This window comes from Eutrigla gurnardus (genome assembly GCF_963514095.1).
Source record: "Eutrigla gurnardus genome assembly, chromosome: 1".
Taxonomy (NCBI): Eukaryota; Metazoa; Chordata; class Actinopteri; order Perciformes; family Triglidae; genus Eutrigla; species Eutrigla gurnardus.
Window position 1 is genome coordinate 764,212 of NC_139915.1, and position 18,362 is coordinate 782,573.

Consider the following 18,362-nt stretch of genomic DNA (forward strand, 5'->3'; position numbering starts at 1 on the left):
TTAACCGGCTAAGCGGCTACTAAATGCATGGTGACCTATAGGTTTAGCCCGGACCGTACTTTCAGTTTCCGCCAGTAACTTTGGAAATGATTATGTCTGCTTAAGGTCAGACTAATAGGGCAACGCTGTGTTTTCATTCCGGTCAGTGAAAAGTCAGATACGGTAGCCAAGTAGTTGGAGGCGGCAGCGGCAGCTCCGGCAGCGGCAGCAGCAGCAGCTCCAGCCCGGCCGCGTCTCTCCCTCCGACCACATGTCTGCTTCTCTGTGTCCCTGTCCGCGGACGAGCTCGCACTGATCCGCTCTTGTCATGAAGGAGACCCGGGGCTTCGTTCATCTCGACACACACCACATCCACGCAACACTCGCACGCTCCGCGCACACACACACACACACACACACGATCGATTTGCATGTGACTTCGTCGGCGAGAATGAGCGAGAATCGACTTTAAAAAACAAAAAGCTTGGAAAACAGCGATGAAAAATACAAAAAGGACAAGATGGACAAAGCTGGGGGACGGGGGGGAAAGTGTAGCGAGAGGAAGTCAGACAGCAGGGCGGAGGGATTGCACATATCAGAGAGAGACGTGTCGGAGAAGAACAAAAAAAATGTGTTGATCCAGAAGAGGATTTTAGAGGCACACGACGGTGCCCGAAAACCCGCTCCGTGGAAAATCTGTCCGAATTAGAGAGCGGGAGATGCCTCTCCGTTTCGCCGGAGCGACGCGGACCCACAGGCTGGACTTGGAGCTCCTTTTCTGGGCTGCGCTCATGCGGAGCTGCCGCTGCCCGTCCGTCCGTCCGCTCCACACTAAGCCCCCCTTTTCTCTCCCTCCTGCATCTGTGCCTCAAAAAACACCCATAAGCCCTCTCCGCCGTTCCCCGGTCCCACCGAAATGCACATATTTGTTTGAAAACCGTGTTTTTTTCAGCGGCCAACGGAGAAGGATCGCTTGTCTTTGCCCGGTTTTCTTATCTTCCATTCATGAGGAGGAGAGGACGAACGCTGATGTAAACACAGGTAAACGACACGAACGAACGAGAGCAAAAGATCGAGAATAAAGCAGAAAAACTACTTGCATGAAAGGAACTTGTGATCGCCGGCGATTTTTTTGTTTTCTCACAACGTGAGAAGAGCCAGCTCCGCTACGCGTAAAACAAGTACGAGCAGATATGGGAAAGAGATTGAGACAAGTCCACAGCGGAGAGAATAAGGATCGTGGAAACACAGAAAGGGGGAAAAAGGAGAGAAACGCAAAGTTGAAACTTACAATTTCTCGCTGCCGCTTTGTGATCCTCGCTTTTTAATCCAGTATTGTGATGATTTAGCTAAAGATCCCATCAAGGCAGTCCCCCTTTTGGTCAGTTTGCGCTTAGGGTGGCAAAAGAAAGATCATTGTTGTTGCGGAGTGTAAAAAAAACCGAAGTAGGTAGGCTACTATTAGTTGTTAAAGGCGATATAAAAATAATTTGGATGCAAAGCAGGCGATGAGTCTTGTGTTAGAGGGAGCGAGGAAGAGGTGAAAGTGAGATCTGATGATTGAAAAGAAAAAACTCTTTGGATCTTTATTCCTGCTAATTAGTTTCCTGCAAAAAATGGCTGTGATTAATTCAGTGCGCATGTGCTTCATTACACAGGCACGAAGGGAAGGGCTAATTAGCCGCCTTCTGGATCAATAAGATTCAGCAAAGGAGAGAGCTCGGGAGAGAGAGGGAGGGAGGGAGGGAGGGAGAAAGAGGGAGGGAGGGAGGGATGGATAGATACAAGTAGAAGAAGAAGAGGAGAGGGGAAAAAAGAGGAAAGTAATGATCAGGAATTGAAAATATGGAATTAAGAACAGCGGAAAGTAAGAGTTTGATTAGGCGGAAGACAGTAGACGCGGAGCGGGCAGAGGCTCGGCGCTACAGGCGCACATCTCCCTCCGCCGCTTCGGCACTTCTTACACGCTTTTTCTCCCGGTTCTTTTTTTTTTAATTTTGCTTTTTTTTTTTTTTTTTTTTTTTTTTAAATGAGAGCTGTGCATATACGTCGGCCACTAAAAGTACACAAGCGACCAGGCTTTATTTTATCCCGTCTCTGGAACTATAGTTTGACATTTTTAGTCGCGTCAAAGCCGCGTTTATTGCTACTTTACAGTCCGAGCAACTTATTGAAAAACATAAGCGAGTCACGGCGGCGGCGGGGAAACACGCACGTCCCCCTACAGCACAGCAGCCCGCACTCACCGTAAACCGTAAACTACCGGCTACCGGGTTGTACACAAGTAACCAAAAATAAAAAGCATGCATGTGTGGAGGAGTGGAACAGCGAGATATAGGCTGCTGCTATAATCTGCAATGGACACAGTTGATCCGGACTCACCTGGAGATGATCAGATTTGGATTTCTACTGCTAAATATATATTTTGGAGCTTTAACAGAAATAACATCTCTGGCTCTGAGACAGAAGTTGATATTAAAGCCCATTTTCAAAAAATGTACTTTGATAAACTTGACGTGATTCAACCTGTACGCATGCATATAGTCAAAGCCCGGAATATTTATGTCTAAATTCAATCAAAAATATTAATTAAACGATGCCAGGCGGAATGACAAGAGAAGGCTGCTTTAGTCGAAACGTAGGGCAAAAGTATGCATGGGTTATGATTTGAATAAAACAGCCAAATTAAGAGGGAACACTCCGTTTTAAAAAGTGAAATTGAGCTTTATGAAATATGCCTCATGAACGTGACGGAGATGGAAGACGTGTTTTTACTGTCAGCTCAAAAATAATACTTAAAACACTCTTGAAATATAAAAGAAAGTAATTGTTACAAAAGGTGTGAGGGCTTTCACAGCACATATTTACATGTTTTTGTATTTTTTTTTCCAGTGAATTCGGGGAAACTCTTGAGAGCTGCTTTGTTTTACTGGCCTACAGTATGCAAAGTAAGTCCAGCTATTTTTTTAGGAATACGTGAATACCATTGTATTCCATATGAGTGTGAAAGTTTATTTAAATGATACAATCCGTGCTGCGGGTCTTTACAAAACAGACATAGGTGTATATAGTTCGTATCCAGCTGTGAGCTGCTGCTGGGGAAACAGGTGATCGTGGCATCGTTTAGGAAACGTTAGCGATATGTTTCTCCTAAATGATCAGAACGTGTAAGGAGGTCTGGTCAGCACCGGCCTGTTTGGATGAGCGAGGCGACCACACTGTGACAGTCATAGAGTATTATGAAGGAGATGGTCATCTCATTTATATATTTTTATTTTTTTATATTTCATGATTAGGAATTTCTAAAGCCATCACGATGACATTTTTTTGGAGCTTCTCTCGTTGTTGTTTATTTTCTTCTCACTAATCTCCCCGTAAAGCGCGTCTGTAACGGATGTCCTCGTTTCCTCCGAATGAAAAGCCTGTATTGGTTAAAAAAAAAAAAAAATCACCCTTTGAGTCTCTCGGTGCTCTTTGTTATGATAATTTTATTGTTGATTCTCGGAGGAAATGGACAATCCCTCACCCTCGGTACGCACACTTTCTGTGCAAACAGCTTCATATAGAGTCTCGGTCCGCTGCGTGCAAGCAGCAGCCTCCACTGATCACATAACGTGCTGCGTGGACTGAAACAATGCCGGTTTGATAGTCCGCGCCTATACAGTGAATTCCGATAGAGTTATTAGGTGGACGGCGCGTCGTCGCCTCCGAACAGTCCAAACACGCTGCAGAGTGGCCATAACACAACGTGCACGAGAGATAAGCATAACTGGGTTAATAAAACAGCCGGAGGTGTTGATTTCGTCAGTGTTGGATGGAAATGCATGGCACAGATAAATGTAATGCCTGTGTTTTGTTTGTTTTTGCACACAACTGACATATGTTAAAGTGTGCGTGATGCTGTATGGCTGATTAAATATAAAGGCAATATTTTAGATGATCCAAAAGGCCCGGACTTAAAGGTTAGAAAGGTTATGGCACCCCCATGGGACGCAGCGTTTCCACACATCCAACATCCCTTAGAAGAGCCTATGAAATTATATTGTATAGCCTATATGACCAAGACCCCCCCCCCCCCCCCCTCCCTGCTGCTGTGCTGTAACACGGCATTTTCTCAGCACTTGCCACCCATAAACCCAGGCAGCCACTGATACCTGTGTTTTAAACAACGTTGCATGTGTGCCATGCCTCTCTCAGAGAAAAACACGAAAACTGCATCACCCCGTGGAACAGCTCGCGGTGTGTGTGTGTGTGTGTGTGTGTGTGTGTGTGTGTGTGTGTGTGTGTGTGTGTGTGTGTGTGTGTGTTGCAGCGCGAGAGGCAGACTGCACAGGAATCTCGAGGATTTGTGCGTGTCTGCTCTCTCGGGAAGATGAGATTGTAAAAAACGAATAGGTTGAAAATAGCGTGCGAGGAGTTAAAGGGGCTGCGAGATAATAAAAGAGTCGGTGTGTAATGTGAGGCTTGAAGGAGGCAGCTTTGAGCCAGTCGGTCGCCTAAAGACGAACAATGCAAACTTCACTTTACAAATGTATGCAAACGGGCCTGATTGGCATTACTCCACCACGGCCGTGTTGAGTGTGGTGTTCGGGCTAAAAGAAGAGCAGCCAGACGGAGGCCTTGATGCTTTTAGGGCCTATGCATCACTGAAAGGGGGGGGGGGGTCTGAAGCTTTTGTGTTGCGTTCAATTGCGCCTCTCTGTGGGAAGGATAACTGTCCACGTGCCAGCCTCAATAGGAACACACCGATGAGTGGCATTGCGAATTCAGCGCAACCTGTGGCCATGACAGCCCGCGGATATGACAAAGAAAGGCGGGGATGCGTAAATGTGGGGCAACGTGAACGCGCTTGACCATCACCAGAACCGCGAGGAACAAACCCAGAACCCTGCAGCTGCCTGCTGGGGTCCCGCACGCCCCACTTCCTTTAGAAAGGCTTCTTTTACTGTTCGTGTCATTAAATTACATTTAAGTTTTTTATTTTTTGGTATTTATGCGTGGGCTACCGTGTGCGTGCACGCGCCCAGGCGTGCAGACACGCACGCGCAATGCCAGACAAAGCACAAAGGGAAACAGAGGAAATGAGCAGGGGTGAAAGTATTTAAAGATAAAAGCTAAAGTCCTATAACTTTATAAAGAGAGGACGACCATTATATTCCGGAGGATTTGGAGGGTTTAAGATGCTTATAGGCTGCAATATTGACAAGGAGGGTGTCAGTCATACATTCAGGCTGTGGCAAACAGATGAAAAGGGCATCAGGCATTCTTTAGGAAACAGCCTGGGTGAGATTATGCCATGGAAATATTTATTAATAAAAACATATGTGCAGGTGGACCGGAAGCTGAGTGGGACACGCGACACAAGAAACGCTGGACTTCTTTTCAAAATGAAAAATAAATCGGTATTTGACTTTTTAGTGGTGAGGTTAATGAAAAGAGTGCTTCTTCCTCATATGACGGACTGAGCCCACTTGAGTCTGTTTGTTTGTGAATTAGAGATGATCCACATATTAAACAAAACAACTTTTTAAATTGAATCAACGCAACATTTGAATTTGAAGATATTATTTCCATGATTATTTTCACATTAGTGGCTGAAATGAATGCGCCGCGTCTACACACATCATTGCGCACATGAGCGGCGTCCGGCTCTCCGCTGTGCGTCTCGGGTGGATAGGGCAGCGCAGCCAGGTGCAATGGGAGCGCCCTCTTATGTTCAGCCTGACCACTGGGATCAAGCAGCGCATCAACTCCTTCACGGGAGCCAAGCGCCTGCGGACCAGCTGCTCTTTGCGAAAGCGCACCTTTTGTCTCTCAGTCGAACAGCACATTAGATCTAAGCGGCTCGCGCGTGAACGACGTAAATCAGCACGGGGGTCAGAGGGGAGAGAGAGGGAGAGATAGAGAGGGAGAGAGACAGACTGTCCGAGGAGGAAATCCCAAACGCGTCAGATCAACGTTTCACCAACACGGTTGATCAATTAACGAGTGTTCTGTCCATCAAGGAGACACGAGCAACACATCCAAGTGAACTTGGCATAATTAGCTGAGCATCCTGCAATAATCTGTATGATAAACAGGCCATACAATCAGAAAAAAACGTTTTTTAAATGCATATATTTAATCAAAAATTAACTTTTTTTAGAGCTTTTTATTCGTCCTTCATGGCTGCTTCATGTTGGAAGGAAACACGTTTTTAGGCCTTTATGCAGTTTATTTCTTATTCATTTTTCTGAAATAGTATATGCACATATCCCGATGCAGCTTTCGCCTTTTTATTTTTAAATCCTCGTGTTTGGCACACGGAGAATGTTGTTGATGTGGATCCAACTCACTGTGCTTCTGATTGTGAATGCTGCTGTCTTACTTATACTCTGTGTTCTACATGTATTATGTCAAATCATGTATCCATTCAACCGGGTTTACCTTTATTAGAAATGCACGCTGGAAATCTCCTTTACATGATTTAATCTCGTGTTGTTCATATTGTTGGATATTTTGTTGATTTGTTTTAAATGCTGTGATTTTAAACGCATGTGTATTGATAGAGATGTTTTAATTATGATTTTGTTTGCTTGTTTGTTTTTCTTCTGTATGTCTTGTTATGGGAATGTTTCTATTTCTTCTCTCAATGGTCTAGCATTTCGATTTTGGGGAGGTGGGGGAATGTTGATATTTTATTCCAAGTAAATACTCTTGAAATAAAAAAAAAACATTAATATTAAAATATTCCTGGACAAAAATCCGTGTATCATCTGCCCGTTGTTTTTGTTTATTTATTTATTTGACATATTTCAATATTGCATCCTGAGATTCAAATATTGTGAACGAAAATGTAAAATTGTTTTAAACATGTTAATGTCAGAGAATGTGCAAACCAGCAGCGCGGGAGCAAACCTGACGTCATATGTTTGCAGGTTGAAGTGGAAAACACGACCTGTTTTCTTCTTCTGCTGCTGCTTTTGGGATTTTACAGTTTGGAATAGAAAAAAAAAAGAAATCACGAGCGGCCGTCTGGTCAGTCTGCCTCATTTACATGAGAAACAAGAAGGCATATCAATTCCTCTCTCTCATCCATTTACTCGTCCTGCCAGTACTACCTTATTAATGATCCTATGCATTATTCACAAACGGTTTGGACGTTTGGATTTGTCTGTCAATATGTGAACAATCTCGTGGAACATCCAAAATGTCCGAAGCTTGCTGACTTTACTTGATTGACCAGATCATTTCGTCCTGACCAGAGCGATAGCATCGAATACCCCCCCCCCCCCCCCCCCCCCCCACACACACCAAAAAACAACGAGCGTCTCTCTCTCTCTCTCTCTCTCTCCCTCCCTCCCTCCCCCTCTCTCTCCCCCTATGTGTGTGTGTGTGTGTGAGGGAAGGGGGGCAGGCATGGTGTCACATCATATTTTAAAACGAGTTATAACGTGGAGACATTCATTTTGACATATTATTATTATTATATTATTAATATTATTATTATTATTATTATTATTATTATTATTATTATTAATAATATTATTATTATTATTAATATTATTATTATTATTATCCAAGAAGGTACAAATGTTCCACATAAACCAATATAACAAAGACAAGACAACAACCAAACCAGTGTAGCCTCATCTCACCACCTTCAGGTTTATGACACATTTTTGTGAGGATATAATTTCCCTCCATATTACCATCTATAGTTTACCAACCAACCGGATTTCTACTAGATTGGAGAAGTTCATAAAAAGGTTGTCTTTGTGGATTTTTATTTTATTTTTGTATGTTTCAACAGAAGATGCTTTAGCAGTTTGCCTGTTGGCCGTCAGTCAATATCTTGAAAGTGCACCAGATGGATTCCGAGCGCGCGGACAGAAAAACACTCCAACCAAATACGTATGAACACAAAAATAAACGGTGATAAAAAAAACACCCAACAAAGACGAGGGTAAAAAAAGGAAAAGTTCGGATCGCACAGCATTACGATTTATCCAGGTTTTACACCAAATTATCCAATCAATCAGTTATTTCTTAATTATTTTTGCGGCAGATACACGCTGAACAGAACTTAATTTGAGAAGAAATAAATAAGCAGCCCACGTCTTGTGATAATGAATATTTCAGGACGGGATACAGTGAATCAGGGAGGAATCCTGAGAGCTGCTGTCACAGACTTTGGCTGAGAAACAGGCGGGACTCGTGGGGTTTTACGCGCTTTGGAGAGGCTCACTGAACCAGAGGGATCCCAAACCAGAGCCATATGACCACTTCAGGCAGCAGCAACACTCGCTGCTGGTAGGAACGGGGGAGGGGGGCGCGGACCCCCGTTCACACGTGCACCCTAACCCGGGCTCCCGGCAGGTCCTTCCACCAGAACACAACACATTCCCAAAGAACGGCCTTCCTTGATGTGGAGAAGAGCCCAGAACAACAAGACGAGATGAAAGCTGACAGGTGGAAGCGACACAGAGGGCAAATACACATCTAGGATATAGCCAGGGGTCAAATCCCGATCCTGCGTCATACACGCGCGCGCACACACGTGCACAGCCTCCGGATGCCTCAGCATCATCTGCATGGCCCGGGTCAAAGCAGACCGCAAAACGTCTTCTGATCATTCATAAAGGGCCGAAATCATACTTCAATCCAGGAAATGTAGAAGAGGAGGGCTTTCATACATTTATACACAGGACACACCCACCTGAGTATCACACTAATGACTTCTACCATTCAAATCAATGACGTTAACGTGAGGACAACAATGACGACGATTAACGAGGAATGACGAGCAATCTGCGTAATGACGGTAATGATGGAGAAGAGGAGCACGACCGACGGATTTCTCCTCGCATTCACGCGCTAAAGCACGCGCGCGCACAGCGGGCTGCGATTCAAACAAGTACAGAGGAGGGGGGGGGCAGACATGGGTGGGAGCCTCTCCAACGCGTGGAAATCATCAACTCATCCAACACAACGCCCTGCTGCTCCAGAGAGGAGGTGCGTGTGTGTGTGTGTGTGTGTGTGTGTGTGTGTGTGTGTGTGTGTGTGTGTGTGTGTGTGAAGTAGCCTCCAGGACCTAAAAGGCCACCTGGGTTTGTGTGGAAGACATTTTTAGCCAAAGTGACAACAGAGGCAGAATTATGGATGTTTAACGCCCGAGCCGCTCTCTTAAACTTGGCCATCCCACCCATGTTTGCTGTGGGTGGTGAGCCGGGAGGTAGGGGTCACAGAGCAATGCCTGTCCATCAATTGGTTTGGCCTCTGCACTTTAAATACCTCGGTGGAGGTGAGCCCCCCTCGCTACCCCCCCAACCACCCCCTTATAGCCTTCAGTGTTCCTGGAGCCAATAAAACCAAGTGATTAGTGGAGCTGTTCCATTTTTAGGTGTCGGCTTGTTAAGGGAGTTAATAGTGAAGGTGTTTACTTTAGCATGACAGGCACACTACGGGTCGGGTGGGCTTGGACCTGCAACCTGCAGGAGCCCCGCACCAGTCCGTCTATAGCAGGGCCCTCGGCCACCCCCGCGTGTTACTATGTGCCATGCTGGAGTCAAACAGGCGTGGAGCTCTTCGACTTGGATGGAGCACTATGGCGCTGGCAGTCGGAGGCATGGCTTATTAGGCTGGAGGGAAACACCCAAGGGTGACACCTGTATCCCTGCTACCTGCACACAGGGCCCACACCGCCAACCGTCTTCCTGCCAACATCACTTTGTGCTTTTGAACGTCGACAGTTGGCTGACCTCGTTCCTGTGGCAGACATACTACCCTTCACCTAATTCAAGCACATACTGTACCTTTTGTTTAGCTGCTAGTCTGTCTGTCTGTCTGTCTGTCTGTCTGTCTGTCTGTCTGTCTGTCTGCCTGTCTGTCTGTCTGTCTGTCTGTCTGTCTGTCTGTCTGTCTGTCTGTCTGTCTGTCTGCCTCTCTGCAACCTTGCACACTATCAGCTCAATCTAATCCACTTCCACGAGTTGCTGCATTTAAAAAGACAAAAACAAAACAAAAAATCAACGTGGAAAAACTTGTGGAGGATTTCTCTGCAATCACCGAGCTGATCTCTCACTCGCCTTGAACTTGGATTAAATTTGCAGATTGTATTAATAAATCATCTATTTTTAAGTTTTTTCCCTGGCGTAACAGAACTGTTCCAAACACCCCCGCTGTGTCCAGTTTTTTAGGCCACAGAAGCAGATCTTTATTGATTGAGGCTTCCTCAAATCCTGCCAATAACACAAAACAGATTTCTGCATAATGTGTGTTACAAAAAAATAGTTTCCGAGTCTGAAAAGCAAAGGGAACGCAGATTGTTTTCCCACCATGAATTTTTTTTTAATTTAAATGTAATGCAATTCTATATTCTTCCTTTGTTTGTGGCGTTTGAAGCTTTTGGTTTCATTTGAGAATGCAAACCAGCATGAATACATCTATAGATCTGCTATGTTTATTCTGCAGATTCTTGTTCTGTATTTTTCATGGATGCACTGCATTTCGTGGTTTGTATGCATATATTAAAACTGATTCTATATGACATGTTAGTAGTAGTATTGTTCAGCTATGTTGTCATCACTGAGGAGATACTTCCAAGTAAAGATAGGGATTACACTCTTAATTGTAAACTAAACAATCATTTGGTATTTGTGCATATCGCAGTGAACCCGCTGTGTTTCTCTGAGCTGCAACACGCCCGCCACACGCTGATAACGTGGGAAATGTGAGATACACATACAAAATAGTGCATTCTGAACATCCATGTATCATATAAAGCATGTAACAAGAACGATAACCTGTGTTTTGTCTGTTTTTTTGATCTTATGTTTTGTGCAAATACATTTCCCCAGGAAGGAAAACGGGGCGAGACAGAGGACAGCCATTTTAACGTATTCTGTTTAGAATTGTAAATGTATTGCATAGGCCCTGCTGTCCAATTACATATATCTTTCATGTATGAAATCATGCATGTCTTTTGCTTTTAAAGGGGGAGGGCTGACACAAAGGGAGCAACCCCGACTGCAGCAGAACAGTGTGCAGCCCACATGAAAAATAAGGTCTAGTTTTTCGGAGCCCTGGGCAAGGAGTGCAGCTCCATCAGCTCACAGGCCGGGGAGGGGAGCTGCTTTCCTCCGCTGGAGCCCTCTCCACTCCCGACTCCTGCTCCATTATCCTCGTCTTATTGTGAGGCGGCTGACCCCTGTGGGTCCGAAGTCAGACTTTAGAGAAAATGCATTTCAGATCACGTCCTTAATTAGCTTAGCGACGATAAATATTGGTTCTTGGGCTTTCAAGTGTTTTATTTTTTCCCCACACACTAAAAATAACCTTTAAAGATGCATGAGAAAGAGGAGTCTGTTTATTTATTTGTTTCTTCTTTCATTCTCATTTTCAGAACAATGACTGCTGCTGGGTACAGGGTTTTAGTGACCCAAATTTTGTAAAATGACTTTGAACTTTTCAAACAAAGCTCTTTAGATCCTTAACGACATAACTCGTCTCATTCTGTACGTCCTGCTGCTTTCACTGTCCTTTTTTATTGCGGTATATTCATATTATTGTATAAATACTTTACATTTTTAATTAGGCCTAGGTCTTTATAGCCGAGGAGCTAAACATGATGGGAGGGGGTTGCTTTGTCACGCAGGTACAAAGATAATCTTAATTCATTTATATCAGGCACTATTTGATTAAAAAGATAATATTAAAAGCAGGAAAATGGAATATAGTCCAGATAACCTGGAATCAAATCCTAATCACTGACTGAAAATGTGTTGTCTGACTTGTAGAAAACAACCGGGATACCAGACCTTAATGAAACTGGAAGAGTGACGCCGAGCGAAATCAAAGTCGATCTGAATGGAAATACTCGTTTCACCACCACGTGCCATGAAGCCCAAAAAACGCACGCATCAGAAATGTGCCACCTTTGCACATTTTTGATGCAAGCCTCAAACACATAGTTTATCTATACTTATACACACACACAAACACACACACACACACACACACACACACACACACACACACACACACACACACACACACACACACACAGATGCACACACACACAAACACACACACACACACATTTTATCAGCTAGAAAATCCCTTTTGTCCCCTTCGTAAACTAAAAAACATCTTGGAACGTTCACACCCCTCATCACCAACAGCATCACTGATAAGTGTTACAGAAATAGGACGCAGCATATAACACCACAGACATGTAATTGTGTGAAGCTGTGAATAAAATGTGTTTCATATTAAATCTTTTTCAATACATTTCCATGTGTTGGTCTGCAGGTTTCCCGTACGTACACTGTTCAGTGTCTGACATATACATACACACATATACAAGCTCATGTATGTGTGATCGTTGCACAAATCTGCAAGGGGCCGGTGAAGAACCCCGGACGAGCGTCAACCAGACAACCTCCACATATTCAGAGCCTCTAATCCGATCGGAGCCAACAGGTGAGCAGAGCATTAAAGCGGGGCATTTATCAGTCAGCCTTTCCTTTACACAAACTCTGAAGGCTAACTGTGCGGGACACAGGCTGGGGACAAGTTAGCTTCAAAGCCCTGGCCAAGTTAAAGGGCTTAGGGCTCGGACAGCAGGAGCAAGGGGGACTTCACAGCCTTACCTGATGGGGTTTTTGGTCTGAGTTGCCACCACGCGGAAGCCTCTCTGACTGCGTTTCCTTTTCAAGTGTCTGTTTGAAGTCAGCAGGCAGAAAGGTCACGCCCTCTCGGTCACAGCAGGTCCGTCCAAGCGATGGCGGCTGGCCAGCGGCTATTGCTAACGTTCAGGATTGTGTCTTTTTCTTTGTATACGGAAAAAAACTGATAAAGGAGAATGTAAAGCTATTGATCCGGTGCCTGGGCACCTTACTGTTTTGGTGATATACTCCTAGAATTCCAGGTATTTCCAGGGTTTTCCAAAGCTATAAGGTTTGGGATTTAGGGACTCCCAGGTCACAAGAAGAACAAGTCAGGATGACGCCATCACCTGGAACCAGAAAGAAAGGAAGAAAAAACAGTCAGAAACATCATTTGAACACAGCTGGACATGACAACAGAAAAGAAATAGTTCCATTGCAGAGGATCGGCATTTCTGTACCTCGTCCCTGAAATATGAGCACATAATGAATGTCTTTCAGGAGAAGCAAACCAGAGCAGTATGATACCATCAAAACATCAAAATGAATCAGCTGTTTTTAGAGCCAACAAAATTAATGAATAATTATTTGTATGCGACTGCTGCAGGAAAGCCTCTTATGATTTCACAATTACATTTAACGGCAAATGAACTGGTCTGAGTAATTGCTCTTCTCATACCAACGAAGACTTTTAAAATGAGAAATGAGAAAGATTTCCGGAGAAACTTAATTTCCCCGTAACCAGAACAAGACGTATTCCTGTAATGGCATACATAACTGCCTGCTCTGCAGAGGATCCCTGTATACGACAACAAAGTCTCATAGACAATACATATTTATTCAACTGTCAATTTCAGCAATGGAGGGAAAAAAAACATGTAAAAAAAAGACTTTGAATTCCACATGGGCCTGGTTTGTGAAGCTGGGTAAATATGCTTGTCATATGTTCCAATAGTTCCAGTGCGACAGAGATTTAGTTAGGGAATACAGGCAGGAGAGGCACACAGTCTCTGATAACGGAATAGCTCTTTTGAAGCCACTTCCATTTGGAAACACTGTGCGATTATTTTTACCTCTGTGGTTAGACTCGAGTTAAAGCCCATGTTTAATTGTTCCCAAGAGTTCTTATTTTGGTGCTGATAAGGAGCTCGGGGAGCAACATTTAAAACTGCAACAAAAATAACTAGACTCTTGCTCATTGGCCACAGGTCTGAAGAAGAAGAGACAGAACACAGACAGACAGACAGACAGGCAGACAGACAGATGACGGTCTTACATCATGATTTTATCGTGTGCTCAGGTTTTTCAGAAATCGGAATAATGCTCCTTTGAATCTGAAATAAAGAGTGTAACGTACCTCCCTTGCTAATCAATAAATAACTAATTTTCATGACGGTGTTTAGTCAGCAGTTACACAAAGCAGCGGAATTAATTTGCCCCGCTCCCTCTGTCCGAGGCCACGACTTCCTGGTTTGTCAGGGCGACCTGTGGGAGTGTGTGTGTCGGATCAATAGCCCACCCACAGCAGAGCCGCGGGCCATCCCTGACCTGGGCTATTGATTAGGCCTGGCTCAGCTGCCAATAGCAATGTGCTGGATGTGACACCAGGCTAAGACGGGAGCTGAGGAAGGGGGATTCTGAATTGCCAGTGGCAGCCCCACAGCACAGCGCAGATAAAAGTCAATTCCACTTAACCAAATCACTGACAACTAAATAGTTAGCAGACAGAAGAATTCCGAGAGTCTCTGATGGCAGCAGCTGGATGGCTTTGGGGATTTCTTCGCCCCTGACCTGAGCCGGGGAGCACAGCAGGACATGGGAGGATGACGCGGCCACTTCTTACTCTGCAACTTACACAGTGGCATTAACACGTTGGGGAAACCTTCATCGATGGCTCCCTATAGACTGATTATCTAGGATCATCCCCAACATCCCCACCCTTTAGTAATGATTTATGTTTTCCTTTTACAGAATGTCAATTCATAGAAATACAAAACAGAGTCATCAAATCATTGGAGTTTCAAGCGTGGTGTAAAAGAGCGCCGCATCCAATGAAGGACACCGGTGTTTATACTGCATGTTATTTCTTGCAGATTTTTTAAAAGCAGCCATTAACCTTAAGCTTTACAGTAGTGCTGCACGTGCATGCACACGTGCACTGCAGTCCCACTGAAGTTGTCAGACTCCTTTCGATCCATCTTGCTCCCAGTCATTACCAGTCCATATTAAAGTAGTTTACATGTCACTTTAAAGCTCCTTGGCCACGTGAATGTAATTCTGCGGCCATCGCCTCCTTGTGCATTCAGCACCTATCTATGGCTCCATATCTCTCCCGGTAATTGCTGAGTGACAGAAAGGCAATACTGACCACTTCATTATAGTACAGCCAGACTGACTGGACACTGGCCTCTTGGCTCCAGGTCACCGTGGCCAGACTGACCTTATCTGCCCAGGTCGTCAGGGGTCAGTCACCCAGAATTTATAAGGACTTTACTAGAGTTGCCGTGGGTGCCGTACAGCAAGGTCGCCTGACCCTGGCGGACTGCTTATATCAGCTATTGATTGCAGTTTGTCTAGTTCAGTTGAGGCTGGACTAATCTCCCAACGCGACGGTCTCAGGGGCAACGGCTTCAGTGTAAAGTTAAGTATTGGAAGTAACACGAGCGGTGGGGGGGTGAGTGGACACCAGTGACCATGAGAGGGACAGAACAGGAGTTGTGGGGCTTTAAAAAAACATGTAGGACTGGACCCTCAACCCTAGAAAAAGGTTCTATTCATAGGTGCATGACAATCGTATTGAGTAATGAACAAAAGGAGTTGAACATCTGCAGTATTGTATTGGACTGAATGAGGACCTGCTAGACGAGATACCAATCATCTGGGTCTCAATTCAAAACCCCCACGTTGCTTTAAACGGTACGGGTTGTTTTCTTTTCTCCACATATGGATAAAGACATGTGTGATTGTTAGTCTGCAACTAAATGTGTATTTGCGTGTGCGGGAGTCTGCGAGAGACCCTTTATGTACATACTAAAGCATCCCTGATGCTCGTTAGAACTCGTCTCTCGGCAGCTGCTTGGCACCACTCATATTAAATCACAATAATGGCAGATGAGCTCCGATGCTGGAGAGACAAGCATCTGTTTGAAACTGCACTTTATTACACTTTGTTCCTTTAATCAAAAAAAACTATGCGAAAAGATAACCCGGTTTTAAAAAATCCCAGATAAACAGCCACGATTGCATTTTTAAATAATAAATGATCCCCTGCCTCTTACAGACGGGGATATAACTGAAAATAATTGAAGACAACAATGTCCTATAAGAGCACCACTTCAGCAGTGCTGATTCAGAATCCCTCAAAACTTCAAACATGCAGTCATAAAGTATGGATTATCCGTAAAAGAAAGGCATGCGTCTGTTTACTATTTCGTATTAATTAAGGCTACAGGATGGGGTCTACCTTTGTTAAAGTTGATGCGTGTTTGTTAGACTTCCTGAGGAATTGTACCACTGGCAAATTAGGGGCGGAATACAAAACGAAACAAACAATAACACTCTAATATGATCTGCAGTCAAGGAATGAATATTTCACAATCTGTCTACATTTGACACACTTTCAGTGGAGAACAAAGGACTCCTAAACAACAAATTGCCCCAACTTGGTCTTGAGACAATCTCCTTTTTGACCTGCATTAATTCACAAACGACGGTAGCGACTTCCACGCTGTTTAATCTGTCCTCAATTTATTTGGAGTTTAAGGACACATTCTTACTTCTTTTTAAGCCGACAAGGCTTTCTGTTGGCAGCCATGGAAGGGAGCAGAGAGAAGCCGATCAAAAGGGTAAGAAACCAAAAAGAAATCCAGAGGAAGCCAACTCAGGATGGTGAGGTAGGTTTAAAGATGCATGTGAAAACAATGAATGGGGGCAAACTTAATGGTGTGTTTAATTCTAACCGTTGGCTGATGAGCCTCTACACAGACTCTGATTGAATAACTGCTCTGGAAACCATGTTCCTATCATCCAGATGATGACATACTCCAGCATTTTCTCCCGTCTGAGGCCAACGGTGAGGGTGAACTAAAGAGTATGGAAAATCAGGTAAGCACCGTGCTGATGAAGGTGATGTTCGCCATTCTCCCCCTGTGAACCAGGCCGGCGGTGTGCTGTGTGTCTAAGACGGATAAGGCGGTGCTTGATGATTAATCACTGGACATAATAAAGCTTCTCAGCATGAGCTCACAGTCCAGCTGATTCTATGATATGATTGGGGCCGATTAGAAAAGAGAAATAATCATTCCTTACAGTGCATTCATGGCACACTCTAATGATATCTTCTGATTGGACCTCGCGGAGAAGATAATAAGGGCCGTCTTCAGAATGGACTCTGAGATTATTTCTTTAACTTCATGAAATGGGGCCACGGGCCTGGATGCTGCAGATTTGAGGATTAAGATAAGCTGACCTTTCACATTATGTTGCCATGTATAAAAGATGAAGTTTACAGTCCCTCATCACATTAGACCTTATCAATGGTTAGTGCCTCTGTGAAGCCCTTTTGAACATCACAATGGTTTTTTTCAGTATACAACAGACCTCTACCCCCTAGTGTGGGATTACAGTGCGTGTGTGTGTGTGTGTGTGTGTGTGTGTGTGTGTGTGTGTGTGTGTGTGTGTGTGTGTGTGTGCTGAAAGGGTGTGTGTTGTGGATGTGCGTGCTCGCTTGTACGGACAATAATAAAGCACTAATCCAGTGTAAAAATTCTGTTCCATCTCCCGTCTTTTTCATGGTCATTTGGGACAAAAATACTTTTTTTACAAAAATGTGAAAAGAAAATGTGGTTAAAATATTTAACACCTGAATTTAGATGACTTGGTGTGTTATTCTAAAACAAACCTGACAGCAAAGGAGTGTTAGTACAGTGTTGGTAGTGAAGGAGCAGCGTGCATCAAACACAACACAACGCCGTCAGGCTGCTGCCCCTGAAAGCCCGTGTTTAACTCCTCACGTTGTCGGGACGAGTCGATCTGCCCCACGAGTGAGACACCCGCGAGGAGAACGGCAGACGGAGCATTTCATTTCCACAGTTCTCCAAAATATCACCCTCATAAGCCTCAACATCTAAGTCGTCTACGAAAAATATTAAAAAAAGCTGTCAAATGGGAGGCAAAGTGTCACTTGTTTCAAATGCAAACCAGCACACTTAGAACATTCTCTGGGATCAAGTGACATTATGTTGAAACTAGACGAGTAATCCACCCGTCAGTTACAAATGCTGTCACTTGTTTCGATCTCAAAACAAATGAAACTATATTTGAAACGAGTCAAACGATCTCACCCCGACGGATGATTTGTTTTCTTTTGTTTTGAGCAAAACTAAATTCAACTAAATAACTTACATCCTGCTACTTTTTGGGAGCGTGTGACCGATCGGGAGTGACATGGTTGGGTCATATGTGTTCTGGGCTGAGAAGCTATAGCCTCTCACAGGCATCAAACTGCTGGCCAACATCTCCCGCCGTCTTTGATGTGGGAGGCATTGCTTACCCCTATAACTTACAGCCCAGCTCTGCAGGGACTTATTTTTATAACCTCTATTATTTTCTATCATAAATATTCAAATCCAGATCTTAAATCCAGAGCTTAGTGGGGAGAATAGCCAAAAACAACATGCAGCTCTTCAGCTTCCCCCAGCTCTCGCTCTTCTATAGAAAATCATTATGAAGATTAAT

The 18,362-nt window shown here is 44.2% G+C and overlaps 1 protein-coding gene across 3 annotated transcripts in view; it reads right to left on the minus strand.

Annotated features, from left to right (window-relative positions):
* The window catches only part of zfhx3b (zinc finger homeobox 3b), a 141,313-nt gene extending 128,683 nt beyond the window's left edge, over nucleotides 1-12,630 (minus strand). For 2 of the 3 annotated variants that reach the window (XM_084013670.1, XM_084013666.1), the window contains exon 1: nucleotides 1,271-1,697. The gene's annotated coding sequence lies outside the window, so the exon portion shown is untranslated. Of the gene's footprint in view, nucleotides 1-1,270; nucleotides 1,698-12,611 lie in introns of those variants that run through there. The other variant, XM_084013669.1, reaches the window with a different exon arrangement.
* Between the last annotated feature and the right edge of the window lie 5,732 nt (nucleotides 12,631-18,362).